The sequence below is a fragment of the Callithrix jacchus genome, chromosome 10, assembly GCF_049354715.1.
Source record: "Callithrix jacchus isolate 240 chromosome 10, calJac240_pri, whole genome shotgun sequence".
Taxonomy (NCBI): domain Eukaryota; kingdom Metazoa; phylum Chordata; class Mammalia; order Primates; family Cebidae; genus Callithrix; species Callithrix jacchus.
In genome coordinates, this window is record NC_133511.1 from 87,824,945 (window position 1) to 87,845,170 (window position 20,226).

Here is a 20,226-nt window from a genome sequence, read left to right on the forward strand (position 1 = left end):
TTGTTATCATTTCCTCAAATCTTTTTTCAAATCTTTTTTCAAGTTTCTTAGTTTCTTTGCATTGATTTAATACATGATCTTTTAGCTCACAAAAGTTTCTCATTATCCATCTTCTGAAGTCTAATTCCGTCATTTTGTCGCAGTCATTCTCTGTCCAGCTTTGTTCCCTTGCTGGTGAGGAGTTTTGGTCCTTTCTAGGAGGCGAGGTGTTCTGGTTTCGGGTGTTTTCCTCCTTTTTGTGCTGGTTTCTTCCCATCTTTGTGGATTTGTCCGCTGGTCGTCTGCGTAGTTGCTGACTTTTAATTGGGTCTCTGAGTGGACACCCTGAATGTTGATGATGAAGTATTTCTGTTGCTTGGTGTTTCTTCTACCAGTCTAGCCCCTTCGCTGTACGACTGCTGAGGTTCGCTCCAGATCCTGCTTGTCTGGGGTGCACCTTTAGCAGCTGTGGCACAGCGAGGGATGCTACCACTTTCTTTTTCTGCTTTGTCCCAGGATGATGCCTGCCTAATGTCAGTCTTTTGGATATAGAGGGGTCAGGGAGCTGCTTGAGGAGACAGTTTGTACTTTATAGGGGCTTAATTGCTGAGCTGTGAGCTCTGTTGTTCATTCAGGGCTGTTAGGCTGCTATGTTTGATTCTGCTGCCACAAAGCTCATTAAAAAAACCCTTTTTTTCCTCAAATGCTCTGTGTTGAGGGGTTTGGGCTTTATTTTTGGATGTCCGTTGAGGTCCTGCCCAGCTAGGACGCAGACTAGCCACTGTTTCCCTGCCGAGGCTCCACCCTGCTGTTGTGAGGCTCGCCCTGGCTCTGCTGTTCTGCTGTTCTCCACCACGCCCTGCAGCAGAGTCTCTCTGTTGTAGCGGGTTGCCTCAGCAATGGCAGGCTGCGTCAGCAGTGGGCGTGTATCTCAGTAGGGACGGGTTGCCTCGGCAACGGCTGGCTGCGTCAGCAATGGGTGTGTATCTCAGTTGGGGCAGGTTGCCTCGGTAATGGTAGCCGCCCCTCCCCCTCAGAGCGTCTCGGGCCGTCTGCACAGGGCTTGTTTAAAATCGCAGTTTTGTTCGTCCCACTGGGCCAACCCTAACGCTCTGTCCCAGCAATCCCCTGGGCTGGCCCAGTGTCCAAGTCTAGCTCAGTCTCAAGTCCCGCCCTCTCACGTCTCCGGTTGCCGGTTCAACAGGGCACCCGGACAAGTGCGCCCTGTGGGGAGCGCTGGGTAGGGCCGGCCGCCGCCACCCCGGCTGCCGGCTTCGCCAGGCGGAATATCTGCCTGGCGTCCTGCGTCTCCTCTTCACTTGGGAATTTCCCCATTCCGTGGGCAACAAAGATCAGTCTGGAAATGCAGCTCAGACTCACCTCTCCGCAGACACAACGAGAACTCCAATCCTGGGTTGTTCTCACAGCGCTATCTTCGGGAGAGTTTTTTTATCAGCATTACAATCTTTAGCATAGTGACCAGCGGCGCCACATTGAAAGCACCTATTTTTTGACTTATTAGATAAGAACTGTTTCACAGTATAGCCCTGTAGGGCTGCAGCCATAGCTAATCCCCGTTGATAGGCAGAGCCTATGTCTGAGCACAGGCGTATATACACTGAGAGATCTGTTTTCCTTTTATAAGGGCGGATAGCCGCTTGGCAGGCAGCATTAGCATATTCAAGTGCTAGTTGTTTAACAAAACTGCAGTGGCACAATACAGCATGATTCTAAAATCACAGTGGTGTACGGAGCAGTAGTGCTGTATTGTGCCACTGCAGTTTTTAGTTCTTTCATTATTTTAAAATCAAAACCTGCATGATGCCTCCAAGCTGTCCCCTACTGGTCGGTGGTTTCTGTCACCGGGTACGTGCTTGGATCCTCTAAATCTAATAAGGTGTTAAGCTGAGGAGGTTGTCTTAATGCCGCTCCCCTATGGGGAGGTATGAAATTTTGGGTAACTTGAGTTTTAGCCTCATTCTTTATTTTACCTATTTTTATTTTTTCAAGCTGTTCTATGAGCTCTTGATGCTCAGTTTCAAGCCTAACCTGTTCTTTTCGGTACTCGATTTTTTCTTGTAACCTTTTTCAGGGTTCAATAATGGGACATGCCATTGGGGGTGCTGAGGGCCCCGCCTTGTAAGGCGGAGGTCACCGCCTATGGGGGAAACAATCTGAGTTTTTATAATGGTCCACCTCTTCTTCTAAGTCATCCCAATCTATTCCCTCCTCAATGCCTTCATCTTCAGAATTATTTGCTCTTTCAATCAGCCAGAGGGTCTTTTTCTTTTTGGTGTGTCTATATCCTGAGTTGGGGATCCCCTGGGCAGACACCCTCTTTGGCCCTCTTTTTGTCTTTGCTGAAGGAGCATTTTTAGTCTCAGCCTGGCATTGTGACTCTCCGGGTGTCCCCTTTTTTGAGTCACTATCAAAGGACATGAAATCCTCCTCATTAGCTTGTGGTGACTGCGCCTCATCAGTTACAGACAATTGCTTAGAGTCACCTGGGCTCTTAGAACTGTTGAGGGTGCTTTTATCAAGTTCTCCCTTTAAGAGAGACTCTCCCTGAGTAATTACATTGGCAATGAGGGGGTCATGCCATCTCTGAGTTAAAATTTCACCTATCAGGTTCCAATAAGAAAAGGCTGTGACTGGGACGTTCTCGGGTCCAAAAGCACTGTAATAATCTTTTAAAGAATCTCCTACCCTTTTCCACCGTTTTGGTTTATGGTTCCTTCCTGGGGAAACCAAGGGCAGACATCCTGAATATAGTCAAAATATTTACACAATCAGTTTATTTTCACCTTTACTCCCCGCGCCTTTAAAGCCTTACTTAAACTCTCTATGAACAACTCATGCTGGCTGATTTCCTGTCTCATATTCGCCGTCTGCTTACCGGAGCGTGAGTCCGTGGCAGGTTCCCACGGCGCTCTTTTCTCCAGGTTTCTTAATCCTTCTGTGCCGGCTGACCTCGACGGTGTCCCTCACTGTGTCCCTCGTACTTGAGCTCTCACGTTGGGTGCCAGTTTGTCCCAACCCGCGGGACGAGCAACGGAGACCCTTGGGAGGGAGTGGGGATTAAAAGAAAGAGACAGGAGATGCGGAGAATGGAGACAAGTCAAGGATCTGATCAAGTCCTGTTTATTAGCTACAAGGCGGTTGCTTATAAACAAGTAAGGGCAGGAAGTTCTGAGGGCTGAGGTCAGAGAGTAACCATGGAGACGAGGCTGCAGGGTAACTAGGAGGAATGTGAAACTTAAACAATAAGGGAAGCCCACAAGATGGAGGTTTAGGTAAGAGGAACAAAAGCTTAAGCAACATAGTTACAAGATGGCTACTGCTCCCCACAGTCTGGCTGCCCCTTGCCAGAGTGAATGTGCTGCACTGGCAGGAACTCTCCTCATCCAAATTTCCCAGACTTTTGAGAGCCAGTAGTCTAGAAAGACTGCCAGCTGATCTGCAATTATGGTGACCACCCTCACCCTGGTGGCTCTGTCTCAGGGAGAGATCAGACTTTTGTCCTTTAAACCTGAGCTGGAGTTGCTGAAATTCTCATAGGGAAGATCTGCCTAGTAAGGAAGGATGGATCAAGGTCCCACTTCAAGAAGCAGTCTGGCCACAATAAGTCATAACAGCTGTGTTGTGCTGTGGGGAATTCCTCCCTGTCTGGACCACCCAGACTCCCCAGAGCTGGCAGGTCAGTATGATCCACTGGAGCTGCAGAGATGGAAACCATTCCTCCCTCAAGGTACTGAGTTATCTCAGGTAGTCTCCAGCCTGCTGCTGGAGTGAGGGGAAGAAGGCAAAAGGCTACAATGTTTCAAATTTTCAACATGATTTGTTCTTTCTTTTTAATTATTTTTAAATGTAGGTGTAATTTATGTATAGTCTATTACAAAATTTGCTCCCGGTACTGCTCTGTATACTGTTCTATGAATTTGTATCTATGTATGCACCATGTGATCATTACCTAGTCTCTATCTCCCAGAAACTTCCTTTTTGCCCATCAAAGTCAATAAGACCCCCTTTTCAGCCAGCCCTAGGGAGTCACTATTCTAATTTCTCTATAAATATTTTTTCCTATTACTTAAACTAAAATTTAAAAAATATATAGCTAAATACTCTTGTGTGTTTGGCTTACTTTGTTCAAAATAATGTTTTTGTTATTTATCCATATTGTGTTTTCTTTTTTTCTTCTGTATTACTATGTAGTATTTCACTGTAGGAATATATCAATGTTTATCCATTCTCTTGTTTATAAACATTTAGGTTGTTTTTATTTTAAGGTGATTACAGTTAAAGCTATCATAAACATTTTATACAAATCTTTTAGTGTACATATGAACTTTTTTCCTAAGAATAGAATGACAGGATCATAGGGCAGGTACATATTTAGTTTATTAGAAACTTTGTGAAAGTGTTTCAAATGTTGGACTTACTTTACTTTTAAGAGCAATAAATGCAAGTTTGTTGCTCTACACTTTTACTAATATTCAATATCATTAGTTTTTCTTTTTGTGTGTTTCATTTTAATTTTTAGCCATTATGATGGAGGAGCAGTTATAATTTACACTTCTCTTCTGAGTAATATTATTCAGCAGTTTTTTCATATCCTTATTATTCATTTGAATACCCTCTTTTTAAAGTATCTGTTTAAGTCTGTTCTGGAATACAGAGGTGATATTTCTTCTTTGTTGATCCGTAAGAGTAGCGTGTGTTTTCAGTCTATAAGTCACTTGTCAAATGCAGGTATTGTGAATTAAGTTATAAATATCTTTACCCAGTCTATAGTTTTCGTTTTCTCTTACTTAATGGTACTTTTTGATGAGCAGTAGTTTTTAATTTGATAATGTTCAAGCTATCATTTCTTCCTTTGTTTTGATGCTGTTAAATAAAACTTATAGCAGGTTATTAGTTCAGACCAAGACCCTGCACTAGATCCAACAGACCAAATAAACCAACATGGAGTTACTCATGCTAAAGTACCATACCACCAAGCCAAAACTAATTTATCTGAGCTTCCAAGAAATCCGGCAAGTTAGAGATAATAGCCAAATCTCCAAACAGATCAGCGTTAGCCAGCATAATAAGGGAGTTCTCTCTACTTTAACCTTTACAAGGAAAATCACTTTAAAATGACCAATCTACTTTTTGTTCTGTTTCTGCTTGCTTAAGCTCTTTTCTGCCCATAAAACCAATCTTTCCTGCTCAGCTCATTGAAACACTCATTCTGTATTCTACTTTTGAAAATGAGTCATTACTCAGTGCTAGAATTACAAATAAAATCCAATAATATCTTTAAATTCGTTATAATTTTGTCTTTTGACTTTGCTTAATATCTTCACCCATGCTAAGGTCACAAAGACATCCTCCTATGTTTTCCTCCCACTCTCCCATTTATAACTATGATCTATCTTAAATAAATTTTTCTATATGATGTGAGTAGATGTCAAAGTTCATTTTTTTCCCCAAGGGACATCTAGTAGTTTCACTGCTATTTAATAAAATGACTTTTCTTTCCTCCATTGAACTCCATTAATGTCTTTGTCAAAATAATTATTTATTTTTTAAACCAAAAGAAAGAAGAGCTTTGTTAAACAGTCATTATACAATTCAGCACAAAATGTCCTTCGTGGAGAGCAGGAAGAATTTGAGATTAACTTAGGGTTCTAAGGAAGCTGGACCTCACATTAGCTTTTGCAATCAGAAGCAGCTTCATTGATCCCTTCTTCATTTCTTTTCTCTCTGTTTCTCATTCACAAGATCTATAAGGAACACTCAAACTGCTATTTTAATGGCATGGATTCCTTGATCAAAACAGCTATTTCCCAATATACCTAATTACCTGGTTTCTAAATATCCATGACCTGAAAATCTCTTCTATGTATTCCTTGGATGACATGAGCCTTTAGCTATAACAGGGTGTGCTTGGAAAAGTTCTAATTAAGGAAACTGGAGACAACTCTTTCCCCTAAACTGCCACTGTGGGTGACCTTGGGCATGAAGCTTTTCAGTCCTTGTTCTTAACGTCCTTATCCATCAAATGATGATGTTAGATGTTTGATCTAAAAAACCCTCTGGCCCCAACATTCTAGGATTCAATGAGGGAATGAATGTTTTGCCTTGATTAACTGCCTCTGCTTCATCATCCATTAGTATGCTTGATAGGAGGAAAAAGAGTGATGGGCTTTTTTTTTCCCCCACTCCTTTTATTAAACTACCTAATCCAATTAACTCCAATTAAAATTTGTAGTTTTAATTAGTTTGTCTGATGGGTTTTTTAAAAACCTCATAAATGTAAATCTTTGCCCTTCCCTTTTCAGGCTGGGCAGCTGTCATGCTCCTTTTAATCTGAGCTCCTCTCACCCTTTTGTGCCGCCTCTGATTTATTATTCTTTGTTCTTGTTTATTGATTATGTCTTTTTTCTCCTTCTCCTGATAGTGATAATACCTTGCTTAAACAAAATTTTAGAAGGAGAGTTATGAAGATTTTGAATTACCTAGAAACGATTTCATTCATGAAAGTTAAATATTGTTAAAGGACTTCTAGCCAGTTGAAATATGTCAGCATCCCAGACACATGTTTTTAACACTTTTCAGACAGCATACCATATATCACCCACTCATGACCTACTGAAGCTGACACCTAAATCATAACGTTCCTGAGGAGAACAAGGAAAAACCCTCATACCCCAATATACTTCCCACAGCTGCACATGTTCACTGATACTTGGTTTTGCAAGAGTTATGTTTAATTATTTTTATTTTGTTATACTTTTGTACATCAAAATCAATTTAATAGGAATCTAATATTCATGAGGACAAAATTTTTGCCTCTTTTTAAAATTTCCGACACCACAAATGATGCTAGAAAATAATGGATAGTAAATACTTATTGAATGAATGAGTTTATAAGTTTAAAACTAAACCAATCAAATAAATTTATTTAATTATATATTATTTAAAATGTTAATATGTTATTTTACTTCAAAACTATTCTCCTCTATTACTGAAGCTTTATTATTAAAACAACATATCTTGAGCATAAACTCTGCATCAACTCTTCCACTAAGATTTAACGGGCATTTCATTATCTACTACTCAAAACAATTTTATGAGAGAATTGCTATTATTATTTAAGTTTTTAAATATTTAAATTCAGGATTAGAAAATAAATAACTTAGTTATTAGAAATTAATAAGCAACAGAATCAGAATTATAGCTCAATTGCAAACAATCCCATAAAAAATTTAGACATTGAGAAAGAATAAAAAAATCACCATAACACAGTGATAATAGTATCATTATTCTGCCTTTGTTCACATAAATTTTTGGTTTCAAATAATGGTATCAGGTTATATGTTTAAAAACTATATTCAAATTGTTACACCAGGTGGCATCTTGTTGTTATAACTAGCATCTTAACGATTGCATATATCATTAATTAGTTATCTTTCACAGCCCCATGAAATGAACTAACTTGGGAAATAATCCCTACTCCTGTCAGGCTAAACGTATTCCCAAATGAAAATCAATAATATCAATAATGCCATAAGGTAATATTATATTTGTTCTTAATATTTTTGATAGTGATAACTAAATATACTGAAGGTTTATCAAGAGCCAGGTATTGTGATAAGCACAACTAAATGAAATACTGTTCAACTGAAGGAAAGAAATGGAACTGAATGCCAAATTTTGCTTTGGACTCTAACACCAAGGCTACCACAGTTAAACCCAGAACTGCACAGACCTCCACAAGCCTTGATTCTAGGCTTGTACCTGTAGACTGAGCTTTGAGATATGCCCCAAAACTAGACAGGAACCCATAGGACCTTTGAGGTATACTTGATTCGCATCTGCATTACTGCCAACTGACTGCAGTAACCTTGGGCTCCAGAAAACATTCAGTGGCAAGCAGGCCTAAGTGACCTTGGACTTAAAAATTTTGGGCATGCCACAGCTTCACACCAGCCTCAGGAGCCATAAGATTGCAGCTTAGCACCATGTCAGTTGCAGCAGCCCTGAGCTTAAGAAATGCATTATATAGCCCCCGAATCATTGGATAGGGTTGCTGTTTAAAAAAAACATATTCCTAGACAAACCCATTTGTGAAAACTGGAATGAGTATCTATTTCCTAAAATATGTATATTACACATGGCCAGAAGTATAAAAAATAACCAGAAAAATATGACATGAACAAACAAAATAAAATGGCAGTAACTGACACTAACAAAATGGAGATATATAAGTGGCCTAACTAAAAATTCAAAATAATTATTTTAAGGGAGCTCAGCAAACATTAAGAAAATACAGAGAAACAATTCAATGAAATGAAGAAAATAATAAGTGAGCCAAATGAGAAATTTAAAGCTGATATTGTTTTAAAAACCAAACAAACAGAAATCCTGGAAGTAAAAAATATAATAATTAAAAGGAAAATGCAAGAAGAAGCATCAACAGCAGAATTGATGAGGAAGAAAAAATAATCTGTGAACTTGAAGACAAGTTATTTTTAAAATATAGCCTGAGGAGAAAAAAGAAAATAGAATGTCAAGTTTGATAGTTAATATTGTCAACTTGATTAGATCGAAGGATGCAAAGAACAATCCTAGATGTGTCTGTGAGGGTGTTGTTAAAGGGGATTAACATTCGAGTCAGTGAACTGGGAGAGGCAGACCCACCCACAATCAGGGTGGTCAACATGTAATCAGCTGCCAGCCTGGCTAGAATAAAGCAGACAGAAGAAAAGTGGAATGAAGAGACTTGCTGAGTCTCCTGGCCTTCATCTTTCTCCTGTGTTGGATGCTTCCTGCCTTCAAACATCAGACTTCACGTTATTGAGCTTCTGGACTCTTGGACTTACACCAATGATTGGCCAGGGGCTCTTGGGCCTTTGGCCACAAACTGAAGGCTGCACTGTTGACTTCCGTACTTTTGAGAATTTGGGACTGGGACTGGCTTCCTTGCTCCTCAGCTTACAGATGACCTATTATGGGACTTTACCTGGTGATCATGTGAGTCAATACTCCTGAATAAATTTCCCTTTATATATCCATCTATCCTATTAGTTCTATACCTCTAGAGAACCCTGACTAATACATAATGAAACAAAGAAAGCTTATAAGAGGTATGAAGCAACATCACAAAAGCAAAATTTTCAGGCACTTGAATTCAAGAGGGAAAATAAAGAGATAGAGAGTATATATCAAAAAATCATTGCAGAAAACTTTACAAATGTAGAAACATGCCAATATAGATACACGAAGGTCAGAGGTCTCCAATCAGATTTAATTCAAATCAGACTATCCCATGAGATGTTATAATCAAACTGTCAAAACCAAAGACAAAGACAAGATTCTGAAGGCAGCAGGAGAAAAGAAGCAGATGATGTATAACAGTTTCAGAGAAAATAACAGACACAAAGAAAAGAAAAAAGAATCTAAAACAACTAGAAAATAATTAACATTTTGAAATTTTGATGTCACAGTCTATATATTTTTATATTTAATATCCCTTAACAAGTTACTGTAGCTGTTATTTTTAATAGTTTTGTATCTAAATATTTATACTAAATATAGTATATAGATGTTTTCTGTAAACTACATAATAACCATGAAGGGAAAATCTATAGTAGATATATAAAACATGAAAACAAAGAATGAAAATATAACACCAAAGAAAATAACATTACCACAAAGAAAGCCAGACACAAAGAAAAGAAAAAAGAATCTAAAACAACTAGAAAATAATTAACAAAAATGATAGTAGTAAGTCCTTATCTATCAAGTTATTTTTAATGTAAATGGATTAATTTCTCCAATCAAAAGACAAAGATTGACTAAATGAATGATAAGAACCAACTATAAGTGGCTTATGAGAGACTCATGTCAAGGTAAGAACACACATAAACTGAACGTGGAGGGACAAAAACAGATATTCTGTGCAAGTGGAAATCAAAAGAGAGAAAGAGTAGCTGTGCTTCCATCATAAATGGACTTTAAGGCAAAAATTAAAAATAAAGAAGGTCACTATATAATGATAAGGGGTTAATACAGCAGGAAAATATAACAAACCTAAATATATGTTCAACCAACACCTAAATATGTAAAGCAAATAATAATTGATCTGAAGGAAGAGACAGGCTTCAATACAATAAGAGTAGGGAACTTCAACACCTCACTTTCAGCAATAGACAGTGGCAGACACCTATCTTTCATTAGACAGAAAATTAATAAGGAAACAATGGACTCAAACTACACTCTAGACAAAATGGATATGACAGATACATACAGAACATTTCTGTTCAACAGCTTCAGAATACACATTTTTCTCAATGGTCCATGGAATATTCTCTAGGATAAATCAGATATTAGACCACAAAACAAGTGCTAACAAATTGAACAAAACTGAAATCTATCAAGTATTGTGTATTAGGCATTGTTATAAAGAAATACCTAAGCCTGGGTAATTTATATGGAAAATAAGTTTAATTGGCTCATGGTTCTGCAGGCTCTACAAGCATGGCACTGATATTGCTCAGCTTCCAGAGAGGTCTAAGGGAGCTTTTACTCATGAAGAAAGGAAAAGCAGGAGCAGGCAATTCACTTGTTGAAAGCAAGAACAAGAGAAAGAGTGGTGGGGGTTTGCAGGGAGAGGTGGCATACACTTTTAAATAACCAGATCTTGTGAGAGCTCACTCACTGCCATAAAGACAGAATCAAGCCATGATGGATCAGCCTCCATGACACAAACACCTCCCACCAGGCCTCCCACTAGGCATTGGAGATTAAAATTCAACATGAGATTTGTATAAAGACAAATATCCAAATATATCATTCTGCCCCCAGCTCTTCCCAAATCCCATGTCCTTCTCACATTGTCAGTAACTCAAATGTCATCTCATTCTGTCAGTAACTCAAATGTCTGAAGTCCAGAGCCTTGTCTGAGACAAGGGACACCCCTTCTACCTATAATCCTATAAAATAAGAAACAAGTTATTTATTTTTAAGATACAGTGCAGGTATAAGTATTGGGTATACATTGCTGTCCTAAAGGAAGAAATTGGCCAAAATAAAAGGACTACAGGCCCCATGCAAGTTTGAAACCCAGCAGGGAGGTTATTAAATCTTACAACAACAAAATAATCTCTTTTGACTATATGTTACACATTCATGGCACACTGCTGCAAGGGGTGGGCCCCCAAAGCCTTGGGCAGCTCTGCCCCTGTGGCTTTGCAGTATTCATCACATAGGATGGCCCTCACGGATTTTAGTTGAATGTCTGCAGCTTTTCCAGATGCAGAATGCAAGCTGCTGGTGGGTCTACCATTCTAGGGTCTGGAGGATGGTGGCCCCCTCCTCACAGCTCTAGTAGTATTACATTGGGTACTCAGTGTGGGGGCTCCAACCCATGTTTCCTCTTGGCACTGTGTTAGCAGAGGTTTTCTATGAGGGCCCTGTCCCTGCAGCAGGCTTCTTCCTGGGCACCCAAACTTTCTCATACATCTGAAATCTAGGTGGAGGTTGCCAAGCATTCTTCACTTTTTGTGCTCTTGTAGGCTTAACATCATGTTGAAGATGCCAAGGCTCACAGCTTTCATTATTCAAAGTGGAAGCAAAACCTGTACCTGAGCCCCTATAACCAATGGCTGGAGCTGGAGAGGCTGGAATGTAGGGTGCAGTGTCTTGAGGCTGCACATGGCCGCAGGAACCTGGGCCTGTTTCCTGAAGCTATTATTTCCTCCTAAGCCTCTGGTCCTGTGACTGGAGCAGCTGCTGTGAAGTTCTCTCAAATGCCTTCAAGGCCTTTTCCCCCATTGTATTAGATAATAGCACTTTACTCCTGTTTATTTATGCAAATATCTCTAGCAAGTGGTTACTTCATAACCTGCTTGTATTTCTCTCCTAAAAATATTTTCTCTCTTTGCCACATGGCTAAGCTGCAAATTTTTCAAACTTTTACACTCTGGTTTTCTTTAAATATAAATTTTAACTTAAAGTAATTTCTTTGCTCTTACATCTGAGATAGACCACTGTCATTTCTTTGCTCTTACATCTGGGATAGGCCACTGTCATTTCTTTGCTCTTACATCTGGGATAGGCCACTATCAGCACCCAGACTACTTCAGGAACACTTATTGCTTAGAAATTTCTTCAATCGGATAACCTAAGTCATCACTTTGAATTAAAATCTTCCACAATACTTAGGACATGAACAGAGTGCAGCCAATTACTTTGCTAAAGCATAACATGCCATGACCTTTCCTCTAGTTTCCAATAAGTTTCTCATTTCCATTGGAGACCTCGTCAGACTAGACTTCACTGTCCATATCACTATCAGCATTTTATTTACAACCATTTATCCAGTTTCTAAGAACTTCCAAACTTTCCCTCATCTTCTCCTGAGCCCTCCAAACTCTTCCAGCCTTTGCCTGTTACCCAGTTCCAAAGCTGCTTTCACATTTTCAGGTATCTTTATAACAATACCCACCCCCAGAACCAATTTTCTGTATTAGACCATTCTTGCATTGCTATAAATAGACACCTGAAGGTGTTGGCCAAGATGGCTGACAAGAAGCAGCTACAGTGCACCACTCTCATACAGAGAAATATAAGGGAAAGTAAATGTAGCATCTTCAATGGAAATATCCAAGTATGCACATTGGGACTCATCAAGGGAACAGCTTTACCCTCAGAGAATGGATAAAATCAAAGCAGGACAATCACCCACCCAAAAGTGACACAGAGCCAAGGGAGCCTCCCCAGCCCAGGAAAGCAGTGAGTGAGTGAATGAACAACTTTGAGGACCCACATTTCTTCCATGGATCTTTGCAATCCTGAAGACACCTCAAGAACCCACTCCACCAGGGCCTACAATCTGGCACACAAACTTATGTGGAGTCTCAGCAATGCAGCCACTCAGGCACATGCAGAGGCCCAGGAATCTTGGATATCTGAGCTTCCCAGGAAAAGATACTGCAGCCCCAGCAAAGCTGGAGGTTAGACCCTCATATACACCCTTAGGAAAGGGACTTAATTCAGTAGGCTAAGCAGCAACAAGTGAAAGCCCTGCTTCTATGGAACTCACAGGATAATACTCACTAAGGATGGGAGTTCAGCAAGCCATTCATAGCAGCATTGCACCTCCTTGACATGGAGCTCCCAGTGGGAGGGGAAAGCCACCATTTTTGCTGCTTCACAGCCTTAATTATTGTTTCTTAAGCTCTAGGAAGTCTGAGGCAACTAGAGGCTAGAACAGTCACCCAGCACAATTCAGCAGCTCTTGGCAAAGTGGCCAGACTGATCATCCATGCAGATCCTAGATCCCATTTCTCTTCATTGATTGGAATTTCCCAGCCAAAGTCTTCGGTCACCCTTGTCAGTGTTTTCCAGCCAACAGTGGATACAAAGGTCCCTGGAACAGAGCTCCAAGAAAGTGGAGTAGGCTGCCATCTTTACTGTTTCACAACCTTAACATTTGTTGCTTTCTGGATTTGGAGAGCTAGAGGCAACTGGGGGCTAGAATGGACCCCCAGCACAGCACAGCTGCTCTACAATAAAGTGACAAGACTACTTTTTTAAAAAAAATACAAGTCCCTATTCCTCTTCCTTCTCTCTGAGGAGTTCTTCCTGACCAGGAATTCCAGCCACACCTGCTGGTGTTTTCTAGATGGCAGCAGTTTCAAATCTCCCTGAGATCAACTAGAGCTGCAGTCTTAAAAGAAATCTTAAAGGGAGCACTAAATATGGAAAGGAAAGACCATTACCAGCCACTAAAAACACACACTAAGTAAATGGACCAGCAACATCACAAAGCAACCACACAAACAAGACAGAATAATAACCAGCTAATAACACAATTACAGGATCAAATCCACACATATCAATGCTAACCTTGAATTTAAATAAGTAAAGTAACCCATATAAAAGGCACAGAGTAACAAACTGGATAAAGAACCAGGACCCAGGCCAGGCGCGGCGGCTCAAGCCTGTAATCGCAGCACTTTGGGAGGCCAAGCCAGGGGGATCATGAGGTCAAGACCATCCTGGTCAACAAGGTGAAACCCCGTCTCTACTAAAAATACAAAAAATTAGCTGGGCATGGTGGCGCATGCCTGTAATCCCAGCTACTCAGGAGGCTGAGGCAGGAGAATTGCCTGAATCCAGGAGGCGGAAGTTGCAGTGAGTTGAGATCGCGCCATTGCACTCCAGCCTGGGTAACAAGAGTGAAACTCCATCTCAAAAAAAACAAAAAACAAACAAACAAACAAAAAGAACCAGGACCCAATGGCATGTTGTCTTCAAGGGATCCATCTCACATGCAATGACACATATAGGCTCAAAATAAAGGGATAGAGAGAAATCTACCAAGCAAATGGAAATAAAAAAAAAAATGAGAGGTTGCTATCCTAATTTCAGACAAAACAGCCTTTAAAACAACAAAGATTTTTTAAAAGGACATTACATTATAGTAAAAGGTTCAATTTAACAAGAAGAACTAAGTATCCTAAATATATATGTACCAGACACACGAGCAGTTAGATTCATAAAATAACTTTTTGTATACCTACAATGGGACTTAGACTCCCACACAATAATAGTGGGAGACTTCAACATGCCACTGACAATATTAGACAGATTATTGAGATTATTGAGGCAGAATATTAACTAAGATATTCAGGAGCTAAACTCGACATTGGACAACATAGATCTGATTCCATCTACAGAGCTCTCTACTCCAAAACAACAGAATACACATTCCTCTCATTGTCACCTGGCACATACACAATCAATTCAACCACACGATCAAACACAAAACAGTCATCAGCAAATTAAAAAAAAAAATGAAATCCTATCAAACAGTTTTGGACAGTGGCTCAATAAAATTAGAGATCAAGACTAAAAGAATTGCTCAAAACCATGCAGTTACATGGAAATGAAGCAACCTGCTCCTGAATGACTTTTGGGTAAATAATTAAATTCAGGAAGAAACCAATAAATTCTTTGAAATTAAGAATTTCAGTTTTAAGAGGGAAATTTATAGCATTAAATGCTAAAATAGTTAGAAAGATCTCAAATTAACAAACGTAATATCACAACTAACAGATCTAGAAAAACAAAAGCAAACCAACCCCAAAGCTAACAGAACACAGGAAATAACCATAATCAGAGCTGAACTGCAAGAGACTGAAACACACAAACTCAAAAAGAAACATTCAAAAGATCAACAAATCCAGGAGATGGTTTTTTTCTTTCTTTCTTTCTTTTTTTTCTTTTTGAGATGGAGTCTCACTCTGTCGCCCAGGCTGGAGTGCAATGGCACGATCTCAGCTCACTGCAACCTCCACCTCCCAGGTTCAAGTGATTCTCCTGCCTTAGCTTCCCAAACAGCTAAGATTACAGGTACCCGCCGCTGTGCCCAGCTAATTTTTTTTGTATTTTTAGTAGAGACGGGGTTCCATTATCTTGGCCAGGTGGTCTCAAACTCCTAACCTCATGATCCACCCACTTAGGCCTCCCAAAATGCTGGGATTACAGGCATGAGCCACCGTACCTGGCCCAGGATATGGTTTTTTGGAAAAAAAAAAAAAATGTCATAAGCTACACTAAGAAGAGGAGAGAAAATCCAAATAAACACAATTAGTAATGACAAGAGGATATTACCACTGACCTCATAGAAATACTAATAACCATCAGAGACTACTTTGAGCACCTCTATACATGCGAACTACAAAATATAGAAGAGATAGATAAATTTCTGGACACATACACCCTTGCAAGACTGAACCAGGAAGAAATTAAATCCCTGAAAATACAAATAATGAGCTCGAAAATTAATTGATGATAAACAGTCTGAACCAAACACACCCAGAGAATTATTTTATGATAAAAATGTTCAACAAACTAGTTATTGGAGGAATGTACCTCAACATAATAAAGGCCATAGATGACAAACTCAAAGCTACCATCATACTAAATGGCAGAAAACTGAAAAGTGTTCTTCTGATATTCAGAACAAGACAAAGATGCCCACTCTTACCACGTCTATTCAACATAGCACTGAAAGTCCTCGTCAGAGTAATTAGGCAAGAAAATGAAATGTAGGGCATTCACATTGGAATGAAAAGAAATGAAATTGTCCCTGTTTGCAGATGACATGACCTTATATATAGAAAACCAAAAACACTCTACCAAAAACCTATTAGAACTAATAAATTCTGTAAAGCTGCAGGAGACAATATCAATTTAAAAAATTAGGAGTGTTCATATAAATGAACAGTGAACTGTCTCAGAAAGAAATTAAGAACACAATAACATTTAGAAAATATTTCTTTAAAGATAATATTCTTAGGAATAAATTTAACCAGGAAGTGAAAGATCTCTACATTGAATACTATAAAATACTAATACAAGAAATTAAAGAAGTCACAAGTAAATGGAAAGATATATTATGTTTAAAGATTGGAAAAATTTTTCATAGTTATTTGTTTAAAGAGATTTAAAAATCATTGCACTTTGGTCAGAAAAATAATAAATATATCTTATAAATGTTAAGAAAAGAAAAAAGATTGGAAAAATTAATATAGTTAAAATGTCCAGAATATCCAAAGAGATTTACAGATTTAATGCAATTTCTATTAAAATATCAGAGATATTCTTTCCAGAAATTGTAAAGCAATCTTAAAATTTTTGTGGAAACACAAAAGACCCAGAATAGCCAAAGCAATATCGAGCAAAAAGAATAAAGCTGGAGGAATAGCAGTACCTGGCTTCAAAATAAATTACAAAGATATGGTAATGAAAGAATATGATACTGCCATAAAAACAATGGAACACTACAAGGATCCCAGAAAAAAATACATTTACAGCCAACTTATTCTCTTTATAAATTGTTATTACAGATTCAGGGGATACATGTGCAAGTTTGTTACTGGATATATTGCATAATAGTGAGGTTTAGGTTTCTAGTGTACCTATTACCCAAATAATGAACATTGTACCCAATAGGTAATTGTTCATTCCTCACTCTCCATACACTTCCCCCTATTGGATTCTCCAATGTCTGTAACTTCAATTTTTATGTCCATGTGTATCCACTGTTTAGCTTCCACTTGTTAATGACAATATGTAATATTTGATTTTCTCTTCCTTTTTTTTTTTTTCACAATGGCCTCCGGCTCCATCCATGTTGCTGCAAAAGAATTTCATTCTTTTTATGGCTGTGTAGTATTTCATTTTATATATATATGTATATATGTATATATATATATCACATTTTCTTTATCAGTCATGTGTTGATAGGCATTTAGTTTAATTTCATGGCTTTGCTACTGTGACTAATGCTATGATAAACATATGAGTGCAGGTATCTTTTTTATATAATGATTTCTTTTCCTTTTGGTAGATACCCAGTAGTGGGATTTTTAGGTTAAATGGTAGCTATATCTTTAGTTCTTTTGGAAATTTCCATACTGTTTTCCATATATGTTGTAGTAATTTACATTCCCACCAATGGTGTATAAGCATTCCTTTTTCTCTGCATCTGTATGAACATTTGTTATTTTTGACCTTTTAATGACAGCTATTCTGACTAGTGTAAGATGTTATTTATTATGGTTTTGATTTGATTTCTCTGATGACTAGTGATGTTAAACATTTTCTCATGTGTTTGCCTGGCCACTTGTATTTCTTCTTTTGAGAATAATCTCTTCATGTCCTTTTTTGGTTTTTGTTTTTTTTCTTTTGAGTTCCTTGTAAATTTGACAAAGAATATTAGTCCTTTTTTGAATGCATAGTTTGCAAATATTTTCTGCTATTTTAAAAGTTGTCCATTTATTCTGTTGATTATTTATTTTTATAGCCAACTAATTTTTGATAAAGGTGTCAAGAAAACACAATGAAGACAAGATAGTCTCTTTAATTGTGTTGGGAAAACTAAATATCTAAATCCAGAAAAATGAAATTGGACTCTTATCTCAAACCATATTCAAAATTCAACTCAAAATAAATTAAAAACATAAATATAAAACCTGATATTATGAAACTAGGAGAAAACATAGGGGAAATATTTTATAACATTGATCAGGGCAATGAGTTTTTTGGATATGACCTCAAAAGTACAGTTAACAAAGGCAAAAATAGAAACAGGAATCACATCAAATTTTAAAACTTCTGCATAGAAAATGCAACAATCAGCAGAGTAAATAGAAAACCTAAAGAATGAGAGAAAATATTTGCAAACTATATTTCTGAGAATGTGTTAATATGCCCAAAATACAAGGAACTGAAGCAACTCAATAGTAAGAAATTTATATCCAATTTAAAAATGGACAAACAACCTGAATAAACATTTTTCAAAAGAGGACATACGGATGGCTAAGGGGTATATTAAAAAATGTTTTAAATTACTAATCATCAGAGAAATGCAAATTAGAACCATAAAAAGATATCACCTCACTATGTAAGCATAGCTATCATCAGAAAGACAAGAGAAAAAGGAACCCTTGCACACTGTTGATGGTAATATTAATACATCCATTATGGAAGACAGTTGGAGGTTACTCAAAAAACTACAAATAGAACTGCCATACGATCTAGTAATACCATTACCGAGGATTGAAGAGTTGTTGATAAACAGATACAATTAGATAGTAGGAATAAGTTCAAAGTATCTATTATACAGCAAGGTGACCATCTTTAATAATTATATATTCTGGAAAGATGCTAAAAGAACTTCCCCTGTCTGAAATATTTTATTCCTCAGTAAGACACTTCAACACTGAACTCAAACCTTTAATTTTTCTCTTACGATTTCTTATACTTGGTTTTCATTTAAATTCCTCTCCTCTAGGAGCCGTCCCAGCCATCTACTGTGCCATCAGTATTGTTAAGCACCTTCCTGTATTATTGCATAGTTTTGGAGTTAACCCTTAAAGTATTATTTATAACAGAGCACTATAGTGTTTATTTGCCACTCTAATGTTTATTTTCCAAAGGGCACTAGTCTTATGTCCTTATATGTAGGGACTCAATGGATTTTTTTTGATAAATTAATGAGCTTGCCATACCCTGTCTAATCTGGCTTTCTTACGATAAGAATTACTCAGTGTCAAAAGGGCTGGTGGCCATGGGATGTGATAATGATAAGATGCTTCAAAGAAATGTAACCCATTACCTTAAGTCTTATATTTGCATATTTTCCTGCCCTAAGTTAATGTTTTCACCCCCAAAAACTCTTCATGAATATTAATATAGTGATTACTAACATAGCGATCTTTTCTATTCTTGGGCACACTTTAAATTCTAGAATTTTCATCCCTAACTTAGAGATTACATTTATTTAGGATATTCCACCGACTATTTTCTTGGTCTGGCTTCAGTAGTCCATCATTACTGGGTTGAACATTTCACGACATTATTTCCTTCTCTTAACAGAGATCTTTCATGTTTCTATAAATGAGCCATTTCCATCTTATGCTACCCTTTTTGCTTTATTCACAGCAAGAGGTACTCACCTATATAAAATCTTGCAAAGCCTTCCACTTAACATTCCATCTGCTATATGTCAAAGTAATAATATGTATTCTCTGTTGCTTCTAAAGCAAATTTTATGCATCATTGAAATTTCATGGCTGGCTCAATACTGAAGGGTTTGATTGACATCAGTGTACTACAGCTGACTTGTTACAAACCACATTCCTAAAAGGACTTTTCACATCAGTACACCTCTGACCATCAATGAGATGATTGTATTATGGCCCTTTGCAACCCAGATCTTCACACCTTCCTTAAACAAAACTTTTGGCAAAATAACCACATGTGGCCTCAGAATAAGGAGTTCGCACCATTACTACAAATGTCCCCATGTATGCTAGCATTATTTTATCAGTGGCTAAATTTATATTTGGAAAAGAAGGTGATTTCATTGAAGAAAGCGAGCATGAAAAACAAACATTGTCTGAAAGTTTCTAGCATGATCATTCTGGTCCTGTCTTTTATGTCCTTTTTTTATGTCAAAATGGGCTGCATTGATCCCCTTTTTCTTTAAGGGAAATGGAGAAGCGAAACATCAAGAGTTAGCTAATATGCTAGGAAGAGATGTCTGGAAATTTGTATGGAATTTATGTTCCTTCATTTTATAAGGCCCAAACATCTTTGTTACTCAATGCTAGTGTGTGTGTGTGTGTGTGTGTGTGTGTGTGTCTGTGTCTGTGTGTGTGTATGGATGCTTAGTGGTTCCTTTTT

The 20,226-nt window shown here is 37.9% G+C and overlaps 1 protein-coding gene and 1 long non-coding RNA gene across 4 annotated transcripts in view; one reads left to right on the forward strand and one right to left on the reverse strand.

Moving 5' to 3' along the window:
- The window catches only part of LOC144577993 (uncharacterized), a 64,761-nt gene extending 61,643 nt beyond the window's left edge, over window positions 1-3,118 (reverse strand). The window contains exon 1 of the long non-coding RNA XR_013522907.1: window positions 2,876-3,118. This is a non-coding gene — a long non-coding RNA (uncharacterized LOC144577993). The remainder of the gene's footprint in view (window positions 1-2,875) is intronic.
- Window positions 3,119-3,230: 112 nt separating this feature from the next.
- Window positions 3,231-20,226, forward strand: part of ANO5 (anoctamin 5) — a 198,544-nt gene continuing 181,548 nt past the window's right edge. For all 3 annotated transcript variants that reach the window (XM_054242181.2, XM_035266044.3, XM_054242182.2), the window contains exon 1: window positions 3,231-3,676. The gene's annotated coding sequence lies outside the window, so the exon portion shown is untranslated. The remainder of the gene's footprint in view (window positions 3,677-20,226) is intronic.